This window comes from Monodelphis domestica, chromosome X (genome assembly GCF_027887165.1).
Source record: "Monodelphis domestica isolate mMonDom1 chromosome X, mMonDom1.pri, whole genome shotgun sequence".
In the NCBI taxonomy this organism is placed as follows: Eukaryota; Metazoa; Chordata; class Mammalia; order Didelphimorphia; family Didelphidae; genus Monodelphis; species Monodelphis domestica.
In genome coordinates this window covers 51007856-51028264 of record NC_077235.1, presented here as the reverse complement: position 1 = coordinate 51028264, position 20409 = coordinate 51007856, and the positions used below count along the sequence as shown (strand labels likewise).

At 42.5% G+C, this 20409-nt stretch overlaps 1 long non-coding RNA gene across 2 annotated transcripts in view; it reads left to right on the top strand.

Moving 5' to 3' along the window:
* Nucleotides 1–20409, top strand: part of LOC107650323 (uncharacterized) — a 232650-nt gene that overhangs the window by 134979 nt on the left and 77262 nt on the right. The window contains exon 2 of one of the 2 annotated variants that reach the window (XR_001625460.2): nucleotides 15262–15431. This is a non-coding gene — a long non-coding RNA (uncharacterized LOC107650323). Of the gene's footprint in view, nucleotides 1–15261; nucleotides 15432–19737; nucleotides 19865–20409 lie in introns of those variants that run through there. The other variant, XR_001625461.2, reaches the window with a different exon arrangement.

Below are 20409 nucleotides of genomic sequence, written 5' to 3'. Positions count from 1 at the left end.
ATCTTTCTGTAATCTTCAACACTCTTGTCTTTGTTCTTTTTTTTTTTAATTTTTAAACATTATTTTATTTGGTCGTTTTCATACATTATTCACTGGAAACAAAGATCATTTTCTTTTCTTCCCCCCCCCCCCCCCCGCCTTTCCCTCTCCCATAGCCGACGCACGATTCCACTGGTTATCACATGTGTTCTTGACTCGAACCCATTTCCCTGTTGTTGGAATTTGCATTATAGTGTTCATTTAGAGTCTCTCCTCAGTCTTATCTCCTCCAACCCTGTAGTCAAGCAGTTGCTTTTCATCGGTGTTTTTACTCCCACAGTTTATCCTCTGCTTGTGGGTAGTATTTTTTAGATCCCTGCAGATTGTTCAGGGACATTGCATTGATACTAATGGAGACGTCCAACACCTTCGATTGTACCACAATGTATCAGTTTCTGTGTACAGTGTTCTCCTGGTTCTGCTCCTCTCCCTCTGCATCACTTCCTGGAGGTTGTTCCAGTCTCCATGGAATTCCTCCACTTTATTATTCCTTTGAGCACAACAATATTCCATCACCAACATATACCACAATTTGTTCAGCCATTCCCCAATTGAAGGGCATCCCCTCATTTTCCAATTTTTAGCCACCACAAAGAGCGCAGCTATGAATATTGTTGTACAAGTCTTTTTGTCCATTATCTCTTTGGGGTACAGACCCAGCAGTGCTATGGCTGGATCAAAGGGCAGACAGTCTTTTATCGCCCTTTGGGCATAGTTCCAAATTGCCCTCCAGAATGATTGGATCAATTCACAACTCCACCAGCAATGAATTAATGTCCCCACTTTGCCACATCCCCTCCAGCATTCATTACTTTCCATAGCTGTCATGTTAGCCAATCTGCTAGGTGTGAGGTGATACCTCAGAGTTGTTTTGATTTGCATCTCTCTGATTATAAGAGATGTAGAGCACTTTTTCATGTGCTTATTAATAGTTTTGATTTCTTTGGCTGCAAACTGCCTGTTCATGTCCCTTGCCCATTTATCAATTGGAGAATGGCTTGATTTTTTGTACAATTGATTTAGTTCTTTATAAATTTGAGTAATTAAACCTTTGTCAGAGGTTTTTATGAAGATTGTTTTCCAATTTGTTGTTACCCTTCTGATTTTGGTTACATTGGTTTTGTTTGTACAAAAACTTTTTAATTTGATGTAATCCAGATTATTTATTTTGCATTTTGTAATTCTTTCTAATTCTTGCTTGGTTTTGAAGTATTTCCCTTCCCAAAGGTCTGACATGTATACTATTCTGTGTTCGCCTAATTTTCTTATAGTTTCCTTCTTTATGCTCAAGTCATTCACCCATTTTGAATTTATCTTGGTGTAGGGTGTGAGGTGTTGATCTAAACCTAATGTTTCCCACACTGTCCTCCAGTTTTCCCAGCAGTTTTTATGAAATAGTGGATTTTTGTCCCAAAAGCTGGGATCTTTGGGTTTGTCATATACTGTCTTGCTGAGGTTTCTTGCCCCCAGTCTATTCCACTGATCCTCCTTTCTGTCTCTTAGCCAATACCAAATTGTTTTGATGACCGCTGCTTTGTAATTTGTCTTTGTTCTTACACATGACAAGAGGTTGTTCTTTCTAGTAATGGTTAGCAAATTTTTTAAACTAATCTTCTCACTCTTCTTCTAATTTTAAGAAGTCTTTTCCAGACCATAAAGGAATCAGTAACTACTCTCCAGCTTCCAGGTCCTTCTCTAGGACTTTGCTTCTTTTCTGAGGATTAATTAAGCTGTTTTACAGCAACAGTTTGTTGGTTCGTAGTATCATTTTTCTTTTTCAGTTCTTTCCTTTGTGCTTCAGGGTAACTGTTCCCATTTCCATAAGGCCTTGAATGATTCTTTTTTCTTTCTTTCTTTTTAATTAAAACCCTTACCTTCCGTCTTGGAGTCAACATTGTATTGGCTCCAAGGCAGAAGAGTGGCAAGGGCTAGGCAATGGGGGTCAAGGGACTTGCCCAAGGTCACACGGCTGGGAAGTGTATGAGGCCAGATTTGAACCTGTGTCTAGGCCTGGCTCTCAATCCACTGAGCCACCCAGCTGCCCACTCCTTGAATGATTCTTGAAATATCTGCCTTCCCTATACCAACCTTCCTTGCAATATCTCTCTATCAGTCACTTAAGTGTGTTTTTAAGGAGTTCAACTTTGGATGTTCCCTTGGAGTTATATCTGGTTTCATCTGGTCAAGGTTGGCCATTCTGATTCATCCTAGTGTCTGTAGAAGCATTCGTGCATGGGCAGTGCTGTCACAAAATAAAACCAGATCAAAATTATTGCTTGTCCCAAGTAATTTGCACATCCTTGTAGCTTTCAAGATTAAACAAGACTTTTTTGGCTCTTCATTGCTCTCCTCACCATCCTTAGCTCATTATGTATTAGCACCCTAGATACTTAGACAAGCAGGACCATATCACACTTTGTATTCATCCCCTCTGTTTCCTACCTTTTTGTCCATAGCTTTTAAAAATCTAAGTTAGTTGATGAGTTCCCTGGCCTCACTTTCAATCTCTTTAAATAACTCCCTCTTTTTTCCTCATTAAAAATGTTTGTGTTTGTTCTTCAGAATTTCATTTTTAAAGACTTCTCCTTCTTGTTGGACTAACTTCCCCTGCAGAATTTTAGCCTATGGATTCCCGTGTATCCTTTATTTAAATCCTTTAAAATTTGTTCTTCTAAAATTTTGAGTTCATATCATACTTTGCTCAGTTTTCTTCTTCTCTGTCACAAATTGTAAAATGTAGTGGTTTCTCCTTCCCAGAATATCCATTATTTCCATTCCAGAAACCAGTTCTTCATCTTACCAAGAATCAGATCCAGTAAAGCTGTTCCTGTTTATCAATTTTTCTACCTTTTGAAAAATGAAATGATCATTAAGGCAAGCCAGAAAATTAGTAGCTACTCTACTTTTGGCAGAGAGAGAGCTCCAACAGAAGTTCAGATAACTAACACCCCTAATCAAAACTATATTATGCTACCGTGCCAGACATGTAATCTGTTTTACGCCCTCTTTCTATCTGCCCTTTCTGTCCAGGTGGTCTGCAGTCTGATGCCACAAGATTATTATTTTCAATATTTGGCTTGAGCGGTGGGCACTATCACATTACTATAGCAAAGGAAGATAAGGAGAGCACAGCTTTCATTTGCCTGGATTAATTCTCCCAGGAGTTTGAGGGATAGCAATCACTCTCCAACAGTACACAAAGAGAAGGTGACTGGTGACAGGAACTGCCTAGCGGTATTGCTGAATTGGGATGATCTCACTCTATTTGTGAAGATATTGGAAGAGCATGAGGAAAGAGTACTTAAAGTTTTTGACTAGCAGGAAGACACTGATCTAGAACTATCAGCTGACAAGCATTAGTTCCGCAGATCCTTTCTCAAGTACATGGTTTACCTTGTCTCCCCAAGAAATAGAAGAGTCAGTTTCCATGTCTGAAGAATTTGTGAGAGCTAAAGACTTTTCTAGGATTTGGCAAGTCCTGTCAGAAATCTGTGAAGGATTACGCCACTATTAGCAAGTTTCTCAGTGATCTCACTTGGGGGTATGTGGTTGAGAAGAACCAAAAGCAAAAGGACAAGAAGGCACAATTGTGTCTGAACCCTTCAGTACCATTTGATAAGTCAACTGCTTCAAACATGCACCAGCACTGGCTTGTGTGCATCTGGCCACACCCTATGTGTTATAGGATAACTGGCTCATTTTTTGGCTTTTGTCTCCTGTGAATTACAGGGGCTCCAAGTTTCTCCTTGAGACAAAGGCCAATCTTTTTTAACATCAATATTCTTCTGTTGATGCTCTATGGCTGCGAGTCATGGAATCCAACCGTCTCTGAAGAATTCAAGTTGCAGGTCACCCAAAGGGCAATGAAGAGGTGTAGCCTGGGCTGAGAAGGCTGCAACCTATTACCAATGCAGAATTACGCAGAAGCAGCTGCATGAAGGATATCACTAGGGAGATCCAGGACTGAGAAAGGAAACAGAGCAGTCATATGGCAGGAGCAAGAGATAACTGATGGACAGCCTGCATGAAGCATTAACTGGACCCCCTCTGCAGGACTGACAAGAGGTACAGCTGGAAGAGACATTAGAGATCATCTAGTCCAACACCCTCATTTGAAATATGAGAAAAGTGAAACATAGAGAGATTAATTAACTTGCCTAAAGACACACAGGTAGCAAATCAATCAGCCAGTCAACAAGTATTGATTAAGCGATTACTATGTGCAAGGCATTGGACTGGGGATATAAAAAGGGCAAAATCAGTCCCAACTGCCAAGAAGTTTACATTCTAAGGGGATAGGAGGGCAGGAGACACAACATGTAAATTGCTAGGTACATGCAAGATGTGTACAGAGTAGATGGAAGCTAATCTTAGTGGCAAAGAATCTAGGGGCTATAGGGACCAAGAAAGGTCTCCTGCAGAACGTGGGATGTGAGATATTTCCATCCCAGATGTTGATACAGGCTACACACATCTGACCTGTGTTAGAACCTGCTAAGCTCGTATTGGTCTGATCTGCCACAGTTGGGCATGTTGTACATCAACTCCAAAATAGTGGTGTCATTTTGATCCTCTTACAGTATAAAGTACAACATCCAACCTTGAGCAAGTCCTTTCCTTTCCTTTGATCTTAGTTTCCTCTACTGTAAAATAAGGGGGTTGGAGGGGGCAGCTGGGTAGCTCAGTGGATTGAGAGCCAGGCCTAGAGATGGGAGGTCCTGGGTTCAAATCTGACCTCAGACACTTCCCAGCTGTGTGACCCTGGGCAAGTCACTTGACCCCCATTGCTTAGCCCTTGCCACTCTTCTGCCTTGGAGCCAATACACAGTATTGACTCCAAGGTGGAAGGTGAGGGTTTAAAAAAAAATAAGGGGGTTGGACTAGATGGCCCCTGAGGTCCCTTCCAGCTATAAAGATCTAGAATCTTGTCATTAGTTTACATAAAAAGACATACTTGAAAAGATGAGAAAGAAAACAAATAAGGTTTCTGCAAGTGACTGTGAAGGACTCTTTACATGTATCATCTCATTTGATCCTCAAAAGTCTTGCAAAGTAGATACAACGAGAAGACCGAGGCTGAGCAAGGTAAAATGACTTGTTCAGAGTCACATAGTAAGTAACTGGAGCCAGATTCAAACTCATGTTTTCTGATTCCAAGTCCAAAGCTCTATCACGTTGGAAGAACCAAATGGATGAAGAATGCCTATTGTCTAGAGCAGCGGTTCTCAACCTCTCAATTTGTAGCAATGAGAATACATAGTGCAACATAGCAGGTATTTACATTCCGAATCAGAACTGTAGCAAAATTACAGTTTTGAAGTTGCCACCAAAATAATTTTTTGGTTTGGGGTCACTGCCACATGAGGGACTGTATTGCGGGGTCACGGCATTAGAAAGGTTGAGAACCACTGCTCTAGACTATGACAGGCAGTTATATAGACAACTTCTGGATTATCTTCATCAGTAGCATGCTCATTTTGGACAGATTCTGAAAATGGACAATGATTTGATCCCAGAGTTGAGCTGGACGAGTAGAATAGACTGCATTGCCTTTGAGAAATTGAGCAGGTTGTTTTTAATGATCTCAAGCTTCTCCCGGAAATAATAGTAATAGGTAATATTGATATGGCATTTTAAGGAATGCTAAAGACTTTACGTATATTATCTCATCAATAAAGACTCACCTTTTTAAAACCAATATTCTTCCAGTGATGTTTGGCTGTGAGTCATGGAATATATCAGTCTGAAGAATTTGAGCTGAGGATTACCCAAAGATGCACTGGAGTGGCACATGGTGGGCATAAGCAGGCTGCAAAAGAGTACAAATGCTGAATTAATTGAGAGAAGCAATGTAAAGTATGCCATCAGAGAAACATATGTGGGGGGGGGATGATGAGTCAGTCATATGACTGGAACAAGGGATGACCTTATCACAGATATCTTATGTGGTCCATTGGTGTTTTATAATGCCGGGAGATCTAGAGGAAGGTACCCAATATGCTGGGTGGATCCCCTCTATGTGGAGACATGGACAAGAGTCAAACAGGATGAGGAGGCTTAGAGGAGCGCAATCTGCTTCACTAAGGGGTGATACTTACACAGATGAGATCACCCATCCATCCATCCATTCATCCATCCAAGTACAATGGGGGTTTGTCACATGCCTAGACTACCTAAGATGGCATCACCCACTGGAACACGTTAGGAGACCTGCTTCTAAGAAACAGGAGAGCTGGCACATCCGTGGACATCTTGACTTGGCTCCAGAGTTGGAATTATGTCATTAAAACTATCTAACTGAGCATAGCCCGCCCTTTTCCCTAAATTCCTGCCTGGGGCTAAAGGAGTCTTTTGGCTAGTGGGGAAAAGACTGGTCCTAATTGCATAGTAGTCCAAAGCAGAATGTCTATGCATGTACCCGTTCTCTTCTCCAAGAAGCAGGTGTCTCCCTTTGGGTGACATCATTTTAGGTGACCTAGGCAAACTCCAAGTCCCTAGGGATCTCAAGACTTACATTTTCTATCTCCATCTAGATTTAGCTGAGGAATTATATGACAAGTCATCCTGTACCCTGGATTCTTTATTTACAGTTTCTCTTTGCTCATCTACCACAAGGATTAGTTGTTGCTAAGAAGCATGGAGCTGCAGCAAGATTGGTTCTGGCCCCCACAAATGAGCGTAGCCACTCTGTATAATTCAAGGGCTGGAGTACAGATTTGCTGGCATAGTTATTTTGAACAATTGCAAAAGTGTCCCGCTCAGGGCGATTTGATGAAAACCAAAACCATCGAAGCATCTCCCCATCTAGAGCCACCTGGCTTTGATTTTTCAACTATACCTTCTGAGAACTCACCAGGGCCACAGAGCGAAGGAAGCAATAATTCTCTGGCCACAGCAACTGCTGAAATGGAGTCAGCTCTTATTTCTATAGCCACTAGTTTAAAAAGAGATCAGTTTCTCCAAATGGCACTCTTTTCCTGGTTAAGATATTGGGGTAGCTAAGGAGGAAGGGCTATTCTGTATGCATGGCAGGGGGCATTTGGGGGGCAATGGTAGTTGCTCTTGTGACTGATTTTCCTTTCGAAGTGCTGCAATGCAGTATACTTCTAAGATGGAGTTTTTAACAGAGCATTTTCTGCAGTAACAACATTATTATGTTGAAGGCCTGCCTATCCGTTGCCTGTTACTGATACAGACACAATACACAAAGGGGGAGATGGGGGGTGGGAGTGGGGGGGTGGAGTGCACACGTAACACAGGCTCCTTGGTCCAGGAAAAAATGAGGAGTTATGGCAAAAGTGCACAAGGATGAGGGGGATATTATGGAAGCAGTTTATTATATCCTTGCAAATCAAAAGGAGAAGTCACAGAAAGCTCTCTTAGGTCATTTTACAAATATGAGTTAGGGTCGGGATCTGGTGGTGATGTGTTCCTTTAGCTATCCATATGTCTGATGAAGGGGGGAAAAACAATACGCCAGGCCACAAATAGTCAAATAAGTTTTTTGGAGCATGTTGGAGGCAATTTCTTAGTAAAGAAAGATGAAGGAATCAATTAGAGTGAATGCCATTCTTGATTTAATGCTTATGCAGAGGGAAGTAGGGGATTTAAAGCTGGATGGGTGCCTTGGTGGAAGCAGCCGCAGTATGATAGCACACAGGTTACTAATAGAAATCAGGACCATCAAGAAAATGAAGTTCAGGAAAGCAGATTTCAACAAGCTGAAAATAGCCAGACTGGCTTGGGGGTGGGTGGGGTTAGGAGGAGAAGGAACTCTTTAAGCAATCATTTCCATGGGCCCCCGGAAACAAACCATGTCAGTGTTTGGGAAAACCAGGAAAGGGGGCAAGTGGGAGGTTGTTGCAACCCAGAGATTGCAGGGTGGTGCAGTGGAAATTATGTTGATTTTGGACCTTGAGGACCTGGATTTAAATCCCAGCTCTGTTCCTGCTTGTGTGACCAGAGGCAAGACCCTTGACGTCTCTGAGCCTCAGTTTCCCTCTCTGTAAAATGAGGGGATTGGGCTAGATGGCCTCTGAGGTCTCTTCCAGTTCTCAATATAGTTCCTACTACCTTTGTACAAAAGCGAATGGGAATGTCCTAAAAAGTCCAAAGCAGGCAAAGCCCGTGGGGATGGAGCAGGACCACATCCATTTCATTGGTAGATGCAATTTGAGATGAAGAAACACCAGCACCAATCAATGCAGGAGGGCAACCTATGAAACTTTTGGTCTTTGAGAGTTGCCAGGAGCACGGAAGGAGTCACTGGCCTGCCCAGTTACACAGTCAGTGTGTATCAGAAGCAGAACTCGAACCCAGCTCTGTATAACACTCTCTGACTTTCTAGGGAGCTAGAAAAAATAAAGAAATGGGAGAGGAAAATAACCTCTAATTACCTGAAACCAAAATATTCCCTTCTCCCCTTTTCTGTCCTTCCCTCTCCAAACATCAGATGCTAGCCTAAAAGGGAGAAGCTTTTAATGGATTTGTGTTGTTTAAGCTAGAAAAGCAAAAATCCAAGGGCATGTAAAGGGTTATTGGGAGGAGCATTCTGAGATGTTCTTCTTATGTAGCTGGGAGAGAGATCTGGAAAAAGATCTGGGTTCGACTTTTCAAGAAGATAATAGTTAGAAACCCTCCCCAATGCTAGTAATTAAAAATCTCTCTGTAGGTTTTTGTATGAAAAGCAATCACCAAGACATTTGAAAGAAATTAACAACAAATCCTGTTTTTCTTTGAAAATAATTGCTTTTTATTCCTTCCCTCCATTGTGGATTAAATGTAGCTATTGTGTCTAGCTGGCCTTCCTGGACCCTGGAAGCTTATGTTGCCACTAGGTATCCAGAGTTAAGCCCATCATGGGACTATTGCTCATTAGGAAATCTTACATGTGGCACAGGTCTGTAATAGGCATGAATCACTGCCGCTTGGGCTGGAGTAAGCTGGAAAGAGCCTGTCTGTGGCTTTGGGGAAATCCCTACAGAATTGGGCCTGCCCAGAGAGCCAAAGCCAATGCGAGGATGGGGGGAGAGTGCCTGCTGATTTCTCCTAGAGACACAGGGTGAGGAGGCAACCTTCTAGCCTGTGCCAGGGCTTCCTGGAGCACTCAGATTGGCCATGGGGGCCCCTCTGGTACACAGGCCAGGCTCAATCCCATGCGCAGCGCAGGGCCCCAGGAAAGGCTGTTTGTCAGAGCATGCGTGCCCAAAGCTGGCGGAGGCTGCTGGGTCAGGGGCGGTGGCTATGCTCCCGTCTCTCCAGTGGGACTGATGGTGACCATTGCTATGGCCCGCCCTGCCGATGCGTGTGCATGGCAGGGAGGTGGGGTGGGGGTGCCTCTGCTGACGCACAGAGGTGGCGTGATTTGGTTCTGTGTGGGTTTAGGCCACAGCCAATGCTGCCATCACCACCACCACGGAAGCTGCATGGCGAGCCTTCCGTGGGCCCACTGTGCCATCTAGTGGCCTCAAGCCTGCAGTGCCTTTGCCGCAGTGTCATGGCTGCCCAGCAGCACGTCATGGCCGCCTCTGGCCCTGAATGGAGGAGCCCCGTCGCAGTGGCCAGCCCGCCAGGCAGCAGGCAGCCCCTCCCTTCCTCCCAGTCAGCCGGCCTGCCCTCCTCTCCCTCCCTTTGCCGCCATGGGGAAGGAAGGCTGCGGCAAATACGGGAGGCAGGCCTGGTCCTGCCCTGCCCTCCCCGCCCCTGAACTGCCCCCTCCCAGGCCCCCAGCAGCCACCACAGCTGCAGTCGCCCACAGCAGACACCATCTCACCCGCCCCAGCTGGCTAAGAAGAAGGCAGAGAAAATGGTCACTGCCTTAGAGCCGGCAGCCTGTCTGCCTGCCTGCCTGCCTGCCTGCCTGCCTGCTTGCTGGCCTCCTGCAGCAGCCAGCCAGCCAGCCCAGCCCCAGCAGCCCCAGACACCCAGCAAGTGGCAGGCGCTGTCTGTCACTGGCATGCTTCTAAACACACGATCCAAAGCCTTCGGCCCAGCCCAGCCCAGCCTCTGGCATACACTGAGGAGCCAGGGTGCCAGGGCCATAGGTAGCAGCCAGAAAGCCTGCCCTCCATGGAGGAGGTGAGGCTGGCATGCTAGGAAGCAGCTCAGCCTGGAACAGGTCACTGGGTCCGGGGATATAAGGTCAGGCAGGTTCCAAGACATGGCAATCCTGGGATCAAAGAGGCATGGTTGGGGCCAGAAAGGGAATCCACACACAGACAGACATGAGAATCCATCAAGGATGCCGAGCCCTCTGCCATCAGGAGGGACAGCAGACAAAAGCCCTTTGACAGGTCAGATCATAGGTGCCAGGGAAGGGCTATCAGCCTCTGGCTAAATTAGTACCTCAAGCTAAAATGGACCCAATGTTACAAAAGAAGGGGCTGTTCCTAATCCTGACCTGATTTCTCCCCCCCAAATCATCAATGACCATATTTCAACTTTTCTAAAGCATGGCACAGTGGAGCATGTTCTGGAGTCACAGGACCTGGGTTCAAATTTCACTATAAGAAGCATAAGAGCTTACTCCTAATGTAACCTTGTGCAAAGTATTCCCTCCTTCTCTATAACCTGAGAGGTTGGACTCAGTGACCTCTGAAGCTCTTGCCAGCTCTAGATTTAGGATCCAGTCACTTCCTCTCCCTGACTGGGCCTCAGTTTTCCTTTCTGCAAAATGAAGGGGTTCAACTGCATGGTCTCTTGAGGTCCCTTCCAGATCTAGATCTGGGAGCCTAAAGGGTTCCCTCATTCATCGCCTTATAAGAAGCTTTTATGGTGTTCAAAGATGAAGCCACCAGGGTAATTGTATAACAAGGCATTTTGTGTGAAGAGATACCTGGAGAGGAACCTAGCAGGGTGGCCCTGGGGGTGCTCCCTGGAGCCTGAGGGGTTCTGCTTCAGGCCTGATGCCTCACCTTTGAGATTGCCTCAGAGGAGGTAGGCAGGGGGGAAGGGGTTAGGGATTCTTGCCTTGCTTAAAGGGAGGGAATTGAAGAGCAGGATGACATGGAAGTAATAGCTTGGGTGTCACTAACAGTCACTAAGCACTAAAGTCAAAGGGCTGGGGAGGGGCTCTTTGGAGCTGAAAACACACTCACATGGGAGAACAGAATGGAAGAATCAGCTATGTTAGGGTCCCTCACTTCCCAAAGAAACTCATCATAATCTTCTAATTGCAAGAGACACTGCCCACGGAAGACACAATTTCAGACCCAACTTCTAGCTATATGACTTCCATCCATCTGTTTAGGGAACTAGTACCTTCCTGGAGGCCACACCTCCATATGCTCAAGCATGTGGCCCAGAAAGTGGTCAGTAGCAAAGTGGATAGATGCTGGCATTGCAATCAGGAAAATTGACTGGATGTGTCACTTAGGGCAAGTCACTTCCTTTTCATGGCCTCAGTTTCTTCCTTTGCCAAATGGAGGGTTCTGTTACATGACCTTTAAGGTCTCTTCTAGGCAGCAAGGTGGCACAGTGCACAGAGCACTGGGCCTGGAGTCAGAAACACTAGAATTCAAATCTGACCACAGATATTTATCAGCAGTATGGCCCTGGGCATGTCACTAAACTTCTGACTACATTAAGCTGGAGAAGGAAATGCAACTACTCTAGTATCTTTGCCAAGAAAACCCCAAGGACAGTTGACTCATGAAGCCAGGAAGGGGTGGACATGACTGAATGACAACAAAAGTCAGTTTCAGACACATAGCTACAAACCAATGTGCCATCTCTTCACCACCCTGTGTTTCACTCTGTATAATGAAAGGGATGGACTCTCGCTACCCAAGGTGCCACCGCCTTGTGAATCCAGGATTCTGTGACCCCCTGCCTTACTAATTGCTAGTGGTTATTCCATAAACATGAGCCATTGCGGTAGCTGCTAATGAATAGACTGTTTGCTGATCAGCCTAATGCAGCAATTGGCCACCCAATGGAACCCAGACTACCTACTGGGTGCAGAGCACCATGGCACAATTATGGAAAGAAAAGATAGGAGCCTTGGGCTCTGGAGCTGGAAGAGTCACCCAAGGCTCAGTGATTCAAAGTGCTAGGAGAGTTGCAAGAATGTTTTGACTAATGGCTAAAAGAAAAACCCCAAACAAACAAAACCCTTCCTCATACTTGGCTGATCCAGTATTCCCTGTGTTTATTCCGTCAAAATGTAAAGCACTTTCAGAAAAGAATATGAGGAGCATTTGCAAAATCAGTGTTGCAGGGCAGGGCTGGGGGGTAATGGGTAGGAAAGGGGAAGTTGAGTCAATTGTTTAGAAAAGAACCTAGTGGAGATCAGAGATGAATTTTTCAAGCAATTTTCAGAATTGATGGTAAGCTATCAATAGCCAATCTGCTGCTAAATCTTGTCATTTCTATTTTCCCTGCATTTCTTACATATTCTACTTTCTCTCCACTTACAGGACCAACACCCTAGATCAGGACCTTATCACCTCTCACCTAGTTTCATTTCATTTTATTTATTTTCATAGCCTTCTAACTGGTCTCTCTGCTTCAAGTCTCTCCCCACGTCAATCCTTCCTCAAGATAAACTTATTAAAACAAAGGTCTATCCATGTTACCTGCTCATTGAGTTCCAGTGGCTCCTTGTTACATCACGCAAAATAGAAACTTCTCTGTCATATAAAACTTTTCATAACTTTGTTCATCTCCACTTTTCTGTTCTTATACATTAGTCCTCTCTACATAGCCTACAATCCAGCCACACCTGCCCAATTTTAGTTCACTGCATACTCTATCCCGCCCCCCCCCCCCACACACCCCATGTCTTTTTAATGGCTGTTCCCTATGCCTGGAATGTTCTGACTCATCTCCATTTCCTAGAATCTCTGACTTCCTTCAAGACTCAACTGAATACTGCCCCCCTCCAAAGGAAGCCTTTCCCATTTCCCCTCCCAAATTACTTTCCATTTACTCTGTATGTATCCTGTATATTTCCTCTAATAAAACATATGCTTACTGAGGATGAGGGCTGGTTTTTGCCTTTCTTTCTAGAAAGGTGGGCTCAGAACTATATCACCCCATTTGAAAGCATAACTAGTAAGAACTAGAGTGACTTGTATAAGAATTGTGTGTGGATAGGCCCTGCCTCAGGAGTCTTCTATAAATTTCCAATTTGGTTAGAGCTGGATTCACAAAAATGGAATAAGCACAGCAGTCCAAAATACCCCAGAGGAGCAAAAATTCTGAACTATGGCAGAGAAAGAAGATATTCAGGATGATCATTGATTCTACAAGAAACTCAGAGCAGAAAAACTGGATTGAGGGAGACATCCCAATAAAAAGTTGGCTCTTCTTCCACTTCCTCTCCAGGTGCCTGTCTATCCAGATATTCTAACATAATTTGCAATTCTATTCCTCAAACATTTCTAGTTAATTAAATTTGGTCTCAACCCCAAAGAGGTGAGGGGTTAACTTGAGACAGATATAAATGTAAAATTAGACCAAGAGCTCACACCTTTGTCAGTGTGTTCGTTTTCCTAACTAGGGGCTCATACTGATTGTCAACTGAACTTAACCATTTTTGTCAAAATAAATTCGCTAACCATAAAGGGGAGGGTATCATGTGGACTTGAGAAGCTATTTTATTTCACTGCAGGCCTAAAATGAACTATTTGTGGTATAGGATGTTGCAATTGTTTAGTTAAGTATTTGTCCCATAGCAAATACTTAAATAAATAATTGTATTTATATTTATTAAGTATATTTTTTAAATAAGTGCTAGTTGACTGCATGCTACGTTTTTCCTGTGACTTCGGGCAAATTTCTTTATAACTTGGAGCCTTTATTTCTTTGTATGTAAAATGAGGATATTGGACTAAATGTCCTCTAAGGGCCCTCCTGCTATATATCTGTGATTTCATGATTTGTGTGTACAGTTCTTAAGATCTGGCCCCACTCTATCAAATTCCTATAAAGCATTGTAAAATGTTCTGGTGATGGCTGAAGCCATTTAAAAGTTTTAAAGGATATTTAACATTTTAAGCAATTCTTGCTCATAAAAGTTAATGTAGTAGACATGCAAGTTATCCAGACCATTTTGGGGGGGCATTTAAAACATTTTTATTTTTATTATCATGCAAAACACACTTCTATATTGGTCATTGTTGTAAGAGTGAACTCATATAAAACCAAAAGTCCAAAATAAATACACTGATTTAATATTTACTTAAAATTTAAATTTTATTTAAAATATTGTATTTAAAATGGTATTTAAAATAAATACACCAAAGTAAATACACTGATGTGAATGATAGTATGCTTTGATCTGCATCCATCTGAGTCCAACTGTTTTTTCACTGATGGTAGATAGTATTCCCCATCATAAGTCTTTCAGGATTGTTCCAGATCATTGCATTGCAGAGAGTAGACAAGTTTTCACAGTTGATCATCATACATTATTGCTGTTACTGTGTACAATGTTCTCCTGGTTCTGCTTATTTTGCTCTGTATCAGTTCATGCAAATCTTTCCAGTTTTTTTCCTGAAATCATCTTGCTGATCATTTCTTATAGGACAATAGTATTCCATCACCAACATGTATCACATTTGTCTAGCCATTCCCAAATGATGGACATTCCCTCAATTTCTAATTCTTTGCCACCACATAAAGAGCTGCTATAAATATTTTCATAAAAGTAGGTCCTTTCCCCTTTTTATTATCTCTTTGGGATATAGATCCAGTCATGGTATTAAAGGATCAAAGGGTATACACAGTTTAATTGCCCTTTGGGCACAGTTCCAAATTGCCCTCCAGAATGGTTGGATCAGTTCACAACTCCACCAACAATGTATTAGTGTCCCAATTTTGCCACATCTCCTCAAACATTTATCAGTTTCCTTAAATGTTATATTAGCAAATATTTTAGGTATGATGTTACCTCAGCATTGTTTTAATATGCATTTTTCTAATCAAGAGTGATTCAGAGGGGAGGGAAAAAACATAAATCTTGTAACCATGGAAAAATATTCTAAATTAACTAATTAAATAAAAATTTCCAAAAATCATGAAAAAAGTGACTCAGAACATTTTTTTTCATATAATTATCAATTGCTTTGATTTCTTCATCAGAAAATTGCTTGTTCATATCCTTTGACCATTTGCCAAATAGGGAATGACGTGTTCTTGTAAATTTGACTTAAGTTTTCTAAAAATTTGAGAAATCAGATCTTTATTAGATAAATCTGTTATATTTTTTTCTCAATTCAGACCATCTTATTCAGAGAGGATACCTGGGTGCATGTACAAGAATGGATAAGCTTCTGGCTGGAAGAGAGAACTTGTGGAACATGAGGAGAAGAGACAGATATGCAAATCTCTCCCCAGGCCAATATATCCATGTGGCCTAACAGGAAGGCATGTGTACTGAAGAGCCAGAGGTAATCAATAAATGGATGAACATGCCAAGTACTGTGCTAAGTGCTGTGGATACTAAGAAAGACAAAAGATAGTGCTTGTTCTCAAGGATCTCACAAGCTAATGGGGGCATTATATGCAAACAGTTATGTATAAACAATTCATATACAGAATATACTGTAAATAATGATCAAAAAGAAAGCACTAGAATTAAGGGGGACTGGGAAAGGCGGAAATGAGAAAATAGACCATGCCAGCTATGGAAGACAGCCAATGAAAATTTTGAATCAAGAGATAGAATGTCTTGGGGTGAGCATTTCAGCAAGGAGGCCATTATCTTTGATTGAAGAATAAAGAATAAAAACACATGCTGAAGAATAAGGTCTAAGAAGACTGGAAAAGTAGGAGGGTACCAAATTATGAAGGACTTTGAATATCTAACAGGATTTTGTATTTGAACCTGGATGTGATAGGGAGCCAGTGGAGTTTACTGAATAAGGGAGGGGAGTGGCATGGTCAGAGTCCAGGAGTGAGATGATGAAGGACTACACCAGAGGAGAAAAGGTATGTAGAAGGTATGACAAAGGTAAAATTAACAAACTTTGCCAATAGCTTGGGAGTTCAGAGAGAATAAGGAATTGAGGTTAACACCTAGGTTAGAAGATGCTGAAATTACAGCAGAGTTAGGATGATGAGGGTCAAATCTACATATCTTCTTTGTCCTTCCTAGAACTAGAGAGATTGACTCAGCAGGAACCATAGGTACTGAGCTGAAATTTGTATCTGTTTCTTCTTTGGGACCATAAATCATGAACAGTATTTAGGTTTTAAGGGAAGTTAGGGACTCAGTGGAAGGGGAGGAATTTTGATGTCCATTGGGAAAGAATGGAGATTTTTTTACTGATAGTTGACGGGATTTTGGTACAAGCATGTTCTGCATTTTTGCCAGGTTAAATAAAATATAACCTCTATGAATAACTTGGCAGGCTGAGTGCTGAGATGAAGAACACTTTTTGGGAACAAGGATCTGGCATTGCTAAGGGTTTCCAGGGTCAGGGCCCAAACGGGAACATTTTAAAGAAAGTTTAACCACCTACACTCAGAAAAAGAGTGAACTTAGTTAAAATATGCACAGGTCATATTAAGCTTGTTGGGATCAAGCCTCTTGAAGCATGAGAAATAAGAAGACTGAATTAAGATCAAGGATAAAGTGAGGGCATCCCATATTTGTTATCATATTAGAAATGTTGGCTATAGCAATAAGACAAAAAATAAAAATAAGAGAATAAGCAAAGAGGCAATATAGTTGTTGCTTTTTGAAGATGATATTATGGATTACTTAGAGAACTAAAGAAAGTTAACTAAAATTATTTGAAACAATACATAACTTCAATGACATTGTAGGATATAAAATAAATCCACACATGAGTATTTCTGTATAATACTATTTCTATATAATATTAACAAAACTCAATAAGAAGATAAAGGCAAATTTCATTTAAAATAACTCTAGAATATATAAATATACCAGTCTGCTTACCATGACACACATAGGAACTATGTGAAACACTGTTCACAGAAATATAAATCTAAGTAATTGGATTAATATTAATTGTTTATGTAGAATCAATATAATAAAATGACAACACTGCCTAAATTAATTTACTTATTCAATGTCATAATATTGAAAATACCAAAAGATTATTTTATAAAGATAGAAAAATAATAATGAAACTCTAGTAGTTTAGTGTTTGATAAAAATCAGATTCTCCCTACCAGGATAAGGACTTACTATTTAATAAAAACTGCTGGAAAAAGTGGAAAGTAGTTTTATAGAGATAAGGTTCATCTCACACAATAGAGCAAGACAAGCTCCAAATGGAACTAAAACTTAGATATACATCATGAACAAAACAGAGGAGCATAGAAAAAAATTACCTTTAAGATCTATGGATAGAATAAGAATTTGTGACCAAACAAGGAACAGAGAAAGTCTTAGAAGATAAAATGGACAATTTTGATAACAAAAAATTAAAATTTTTGCACAATAAAATGCAGTTAGAATTAGAAGAGAATCAGTTCACTTGGTCAAAAAAAAACCTTGTTAGCAAGTTCCTTTGATCTAAGAAATGATTCAAAATTATAAGAGCTACTTCTCCCTACCTGGCTTCACTCCTCTCCATTTCTCTCTCAAGATCATGAGTCCTAGAACTCACATCTCATCAGAAACTTCTACACCTGTGGACTCTCTAATTGGAAGGTGGAGAATTTCTCCCATAACTTCCATTTAGGGAGAGTATCCAGGCCAAACATTTCTTCATTTTCTAACTGGCTACACTTTTTTAGAGTTCCCCATTGTCCTCACAGGCTTCCCCATGAGTGCACTCACTCGTTCCCAATTTCAGTTTCCTCTTGTATGGTTGTCTTCTCCAATTAGATTGTAGATCCTTGAGGGCAGGGGCTGTCTTTCATATTTGTATTCCCAATGCTTAACAGTGCACATCGTAGAGGCCTAATAAATATTCATTGACTACCTGAACAGGCAATTTTCAAAGAAAGAAATCTGAGCTATGAAAAAACTCCAGATTTAGTTTGCTACCCCACTACTGACAGAGAAGTGATGAACTCAAGCTGTGTGATATAGCATACATTTTTGAAGATGGCCAATGTGGGAGTCTGTTCTTATTGACTATGTGTTTAATATAAGGGTTTTGTTTTTCTTTATTTCAAATTTAGATGGTGGACTGAGGTCGGAGGGAGAGAAAATGAGTACCTCTTAATTGGGGAAAAAGTAAAATAAGAGTTACATAAAAAGAATAACTAGAATACTCAGTCATTTCTAGAGTGCTTCAAGATTTACATAGCACGTTCATCATAACATCCCATTGACGATAACACTGGAAGTATTATTTTCCTTGTTTTGTAGATGAGGAAATTGAGACTCAAGAATAAATGGAACTTACACAAATTCTAACTACTTGGATGGGACTCAGCTTTCTCTTGTCCTTCCTACTTTCTACTCATACATTGTACCTCATTTCTCATCCTATTTATTTGTACTGGTTGTCTCTACCTTCACCTCTACCTTTAAAATTTTGACTTGCATGGTGGAGCCAAGATGGCAGAGACACTGCAGACTATCGCCTTAAGACTCTCAAATTCCCCTCCAGATATGGCAAAATTGGGATACTAATACACTGCTGGTGGGGGTTGTGAATTGGTCCAACCATTCTGGAGGGCAATTTGGAACTATGGACAAAGAGCTTTAAAAGACTGTCTGCCCTTTGATCCAGCCATAGCACTGCTGGGTTTGTACCCCAAAGAGATAATAAGGAAAAAGACTTGTACAAGAATATTCACAGCTGCACTCTTTGTGGTGGCCAAAAATTGGAAAATGAGGGGCTGCCCTCCAATTGGGGAATGGCTGAACAAATTGTGGTATATGTTGGTGATGGAATACTATTGTGCTCAAAGGAATAATAAAGTGGAGGAATTCCATGGAGACTGGAACAACCTCCAGGAAGTGATGCAGAGTGAAAGGAACAGAACCAGGAGAACATTGTACACAGAGATGGATACAGTGTGGTACAATCGCATGTAATGGGCTTCTCTACTAGCAGCAATGCAATGACCCAGGACAATTCTGAGGGATTTATGGGAAAGATGCTATCCACATCCGGAGGAAGAACTGTGAAATCAGAAGTGCAGAAGAAAAAGATAGGACTGATCACATAGTTCGATGGGGATATGATTAGGGTTGTGGCATTAAAAGATCATTCTACTGCAAATATGAATAACATAGAAATAGGTTTTGAACAATGATACACAGATAACCCAGTGGAACTGTTTGTCCTCTTCGGGAGGGGGAGGAAAGAGGAGAAGGAGGGGAGAATCATGAATCATGTAACCATGGAAAAATATTCTAAATTAAAAAAATTAAAATTCCCCTCCAAATAACTTTAAAATAATACCTCAAAACGAATTTTGGGGTGGCAGCCCGGACAACCTAGAAGACTGCAGGAAAGGTTTGGCACACTGAGGTAAGAGGAACATAGACCAACGCAAGACTGCAGCGCGGGAAGCCTTGAAAAGACATGTCCCTGGGCTGGATGCGCAGGCACAGTTCGGAGGGGCATTGCCTTGGGCCCCTGTGCGCAGACGCAGGCCAGAAGTGAGGCCGCGGGACCTCTGGCGGCTGATCCAGGACTGAGACTATACCTAGGGTCCCTGTGCGCAGACGCAGACCAGAAGCGAGGCCGCGGGACCTCTGGCGGCTGATCCAGGACTGAGACTATACCTAGGGTTCCTGTGCGCAGACGCAGACCAGAAGCGAGGCCGCGGGACCTCTGGCGGCTGACCTGGGGCTGAGACGATGCCCAGCGCGCGCCCAGGCTAGAAGCAACGCCCCGAGGCCTGTGGCTCTGTTGACCCTGGCCCTCTTGCAGTGCTGATGCAGGTCAGAAGTGTGCAGAGGCAAGCCTTAGGGCCTCTGTTGTGGCAAACAAGAGGAAAGACCCCGCTTAGGCAGGCCACAGGGGAGGCCCTGGACCCCTGGGCACAGAGCAGAGGCCAGGCCCAGTTTCTGGGGGAGCAGGTCAGAGGCTAGTGCCAGCAGTGCGTTTTGGGGGAAACTGAATCGGCAGCTTCTGGAGCTTTCAGCCATAGACGATAAGGGTGCCAGACCACTGGTGAGAAGGAGATTACAGGGGTCCCTTTGCCAGAACTAAGTGTAAGACTGTTGTACTGCCTCTACACGAGGGTGAGTCTCAAGCTGGGGTCACAGTCCCAGGGTAAGGAGGAATTCTAGCACGCTGGAGTTTGCAGCCACAGGGGAGTGGGGACCCTGGTCATAGTTTCAGGGCAGGAAATACTGCTTTTGGTCTTTCACAGATCAGAGCACAGGCCAGGTGAAGAGTATACTCACCTCTCCTTAGATCTTACCATCTTAGAAGAACTGAAAACTTTTGGACTCCACCCCCCCAAGCCCCCCCCCCCCCCCCC